General features: G+C 39.5%; 1 pseudogene; it reads left to right on the forward strand.

Moving 5' to 3' along the window:
- The first annotated feature begins 3,854 nt into the window (after positions 1 to 3,854).
- On the forward strand, positions 3,855 to 4,363 carry LOC137935342 (probable polyamine transporter At1g31830; annotated as a pseudogene).
- Positions 4,364 to 4,969: the final 606 nt, after the last annotated feature.

A 4,969-nucleotide genomic window follows, 5' to 3' on the forward strand; every position in this document is an offset into this window, starting at 1 on the left:
TCTCGGAGAAGTAACGCATCATCTTCAAGTCGTCGTAGAAAGAGAAGGGAATTGCCCACTGATGACAATAGTAAATTCATTGATGCAGTTAACTGTATCACTCTGGCATTGAATAATGTTATGAAGCCTAACAAGGGCAGTGTCACAAAAGAATGTGTCAATGCCCTAAGGGAAATCCCGAACCTGTCAGACGACATGAAGCATTGCGCTCTTGAATGGTTGAATACACTAATTAAGAAGGCCATGTTTACGGTGATGACAGTGGAAGAGCGGGTCGGGTGTCTTACATATTATGCAAGAAAACATTTTTAATGCATTTTAAGTACACTATCTTCTTTGGGAAGATTGGTATGATTTAATGACGATGTTTGAATTATGACATTGCAAGACTTATCGGTATGGTTAATATCTTAATTTTATATGATTGTTGCGTTAATATATTATGTGGATGAATATGATGGATGAGTATGGATGTGGTCAATTAAAGATTTTCGTGGCCGTGAATATGATTGTTTAGTATGGGTGCATAGGTTTTGATTGAAGATTTATGTTTATTTTTGTTTATGATTTTTAGGAAGATTAAATTTGCAGATTTCCATGGCAATTATTATTGAATTTAAGGAAAAGAGAAATACTTCATTGACTTATTATAATCTGTGTACGTGAACCTTTATTTATAATAGAGGAAGGTAGTAGATTCCGATTACAATAAAACTACCTTTGTCCCAATTACACCCAAACTCTAACACTTAAAGATAAGTCCTAGCATAATTAAATGACTCAATATAGATAAAAGACAAACATAAATCAAACTAGAACTCTTCTAGGGTGACCATGAGATAAGGATGCCTTTATGTGTCCTTCTTGATCTTCCAACTGATGTGATAAGGATGCCAGCTCATGGTAATCATTGTGGGTCCTACTTTTTATGTGCTTTGGCCCATCTTGTAGGCCTTCCTTGGTTGTGGCCTATCTTATAATACTCTTATATATGTGGGCCTTCCTTGGTCGTGTGGGCTTGGGCATATCTGCCAACACTCCCCCTCAAGCTAGGGGCAAGAGAACAACATGAACTCCCAACTTGCTGCAAATTATATATAAAATGTTTTTTTGAATAATGTGGCAGATCTTCCAATAATCCCCCTCACGCTGGTGCTTTCGTTCATGAGGCCCAGTTGGCATAAGAAAATTGAGAGTAAAATCACTTCAAATCGTATGACATTGCTCTTTAATCCAGTCAATTAACTCCTATCTTCTATTGGTAGTGCGATTCCTATCTTCTATAAGTAGTGGGTCTATATGCTGGATGTTCTGTACACTCCTATCTTCTATAGGTAGTGCCACTCCTATCTTCTAGAGGTAGTGGATCTATACGCTGTTCGGAATAAAAAAAACTCCTCCATCACCGTGTCCCTCTACAGGACAACTACTCTCAAATGGTAGGAGTAATAAATTCCAATTCATGGGGGGTATATCTTATAGTTAGTAATAAACTCGTCCATCACGGTGAAATAACATAGATGTCCTTACGGGTAGTAGATGTAGTAATAAGCTCCTTCGTCATGGTGATGTAACATATATTGAGGCCACTTCTTCTTCAATAATAATGTCTCATCCAAAGAGACATAATAGCAGTAGTTGTATATAACACGACCATCTTCCAACTCATATAACGAACCAAAATAATAGACCTTGTAGAAGGACCCATGAAATAATCATAATCCGATATAAATATTTTTTTTTAGATGCAGAAGCTTCATCTTTTGTGCTCCCCTTTTCTTGAATATTTTGGTCACATAAACTCATCCACAACATATGGAATAAAATACCTCTTTCTTGTACTTCTTTTGCTTCTCCCCCCTCAAGCTGGGAGGTAATGGCAGTGATCCCAACTTGAACCAAATATCATATATGTAGCAATAAACCCAAATAATAGAGATTGCATAAATAAGCCCTCAAACTAGGGAGAAGTGAGTGTTAGGCCCCCTTGGTATGGATCGATTCACCCGACGATTTTCTCTCGGTTCCTGATTGGAATACGTTTGAGAAGAAGGGTTGGAGTTCTTTGAATCCCGGATCTGACACAGGGACTCGTAGGCAGGCCACCTGAACCCGTAGGGAGACATGGAGAGGAAGATGAAGATAACCGAGCTTTCGAAGGAAGCTTGCACCTTGGACCTCGTTGGGGGAGAGAATCCGATCTCTGGCTACAACTATTGATCAATGCTTAATTCATTCATAACCCGATGTCCCTATAAAATGATTAGGGAATGCACACCACAAGGCTGAACCAAAGGGCCACGAGTTTGAAGGAAATTACATCAAGACCTATTAATTGCATAAAGCTGGAAATTACATAGTCTACCAACTGTGTCTACTAATTACTCTAGATGCTATGAAGTCCATAACATCACCCCCCTCCTGGAGAAAGAGTTTCTCCTCAAGCTCAAAGTTGTGATAGACAGCACGGAAGGCTGTAACGGTTCCCATGAGGCTTCAGAAGTGTTAGTCTCCTTCCATGGGAGAAAAATCTCCCATGCACTGGTATACAACGAGTTTGCAACACAAAAGCTGGAGATGGCAGCATATGACGGAAAGAGCCCGATGTCTCTGATTTTTTTTTGGCGGGACACGTGCCGAACGTCTCTACGTCGCCCCAAGCAGCATGTATGCCCTTCCTCAAGCATGGACTAGTGTGACACAACCCTTCATGGCGGCCCCCCCATTGGCATGGTTGCACGGCCCATACTCTGCCAGCAAGGCAGCAACAACCTCAATTGGCAAGATTGCTTCCCCCGTAGAACTATCCAGGCCATATGTGTCCGGTAATTCAGACGAGCAGAGAGGTAACTGAAGTACACGAGGAAGCCGATGGCATACTTGTTCGTCAACACCATCATCAGCCGAAAACCCAGCTTTCCAGGAATCCAACAAGTTGTGCCTTCTCAACATTCCCAGTCCAAATCCAACCCTGAAATCCAGCTGCTTTTGAGGCTTTGACCGATGGCTCTCATCAAAAGCTTCCCATCCTTCAAACTGGCGAAGAAGATCATTTGTGATCTCCGTACGATGTAGATCAAGTGTTGATAGTAGTCAGCACATTTTGAATAGTGGGGGTGGCAGAGATTTGAGCGCATTGTCACCCAAGACCAATGTCTTCAAGTTAGACAAACTTCCAAATGTTTGTGGCAATTCCACAAGAAGATTGAATGAAAAATCAAGCTCAGCAAGAGCACCACAATTGTGCATACTCGAAGATAAGGAGCTGATCCTGTTGTTGTTTGCTTTCAATATTTGAAGTTGAGAGAGAAGTCCAATTTCATCTGGCAAACCAGTGAGCTTGTTGTGGGAAATATGAAGTATACACCTGCAAACGTGTTAAAGAACATTCTTTCCCTTGTCGGCTAAAGAGCAAACGTGTTAAACAACATTCTTATTCTTAATCTCCACAGTGCCGATGCTTCTGATCACTTCATTCTTCCGTTGCTGTTCACTCTAAGGTGCTTGCTTTCGAACTTCTACTTTAAACTCTGATGCCTGAAATATTAACTTTTAAAATTATGCTATAGGACTTGTTAACACAGATTTTTTTTTTCAGATATTTGGTTTTCTCTGTATGCAAAAATTTAAAACTTTCAGGCGACTTCGTTCCTGGTATGACTTCATCTATTTTGCTGAGGGGTTGAGGTCCTGTAACATAAATGTCCCCGAAAGACTCGATTTTCGCTTGTTATAGCTTAGGTGACAGACTCGATTCGCTCATATTCGCTTTTTGTTCCTTCACTGCGCCTGCCTGTTAAGATGGTCAAAATCCTTTACCGTGGGCACTGGAGCAATTAAGCTTCAACAAAGAAATGTGGAGTGATGGGTATTTCTCAGATGTTGCAAAACTGATAACCGGTGTGTGGTTGAACTTGTGGATCCGGAGTGCTTCAGCATTTTCTAATATGGGAATGTTTTTAGCAGAAATGAGTAGTGACTCATACCAGCTTCTTGGTATGGTTAAAAGAGGAATGCTTCCAGAGTTCTTCAGCAAGAGATCTCGCTATGGAACCCCACTGATGGGGATCTTATTCTCTTCTACTGGGGTGATTCTGCTTTCTTGGATGAGCTTTCAAGAAATTGTTGCAGCAGAGAACTTCCTTTACTGTTTTGGATGTGTATTCCTCCAACCTTATTGATCTGTGTGGTTTTAGCTCTTGCTTCTTTAAAGGTTATGGTCATATGCTTTATTGCAGTGGTTATTGGGCTTCTTCTGCAACCATGTTTGCAGTACGTTGACAAAAGGAGGTGGTTGAGATTCTCCATTAGCACAGACCTTCCAGATCTTCAACATATGGAAGACGAATATACTGGTTTTTAGTTGTGGACTGAATAGCTTATTGTCTGGTCACGGGAGTCTTTCCTCCCTAATCTTCTTTCATTAGGATTAATAGTCATGTACTTCAAATGATCCTATTAGAGTATCACGTTACCTTGTAATTATATCTTCTGTCTAGTGGGATTTTTTTGCCCTCATATTTCTTTGCTTCCTTTCCTTTCTCTATGAAAGTTACTGACGTCCACTTTTTGTAATGTGCCTGTTTTTCAATCAAGTATGGTGTTGTAATCCAGGGTAGTATAGACAAGAATCACTTTTTGGTTTTATGCCTTTTGTTGAATTTCTAGAAAAGAGAAATACTTCACTAACTCGTTGTTAACTGAGTACAATGAACTTCTGTTTATAATAGAGGAAACAAGTAAAATCCAATTACAATTAAACTACCATTGTTTGAGTTATATCCAAAATCAAACATTAAAAGATAAGTCTTAAAAAAATTGAACATAAAAAGAAGACTAACATAAATAAAATACCTTTAACTGAAACCCTTATTTGAGACCTTATCCTATGAGACTTATTTAAGACTTCACTGTATTAATTCTAACTTTGTGAGATTTCTTACTATGAGAGATATGTAAGACTCTTCCA

The sequence above is a fragment of the Aristolochia californica genome, unplaced genomic scaffold, assembly GCF_029961685.1.
Source record: "Aristolochia californica isolate CCGP_79_NKW_82.1479 unplaced genomic scaffold, dmAriCali1.0.hap1 SCAF_6, whole genome shotgun sequence".
Lineage (NCBI taxonomy): Eukaryota > Viridiplantae > Streptophyta > Magnoliopsida > Piperales > Aristolochiaceae > Aristolochia > Aristolochia californica.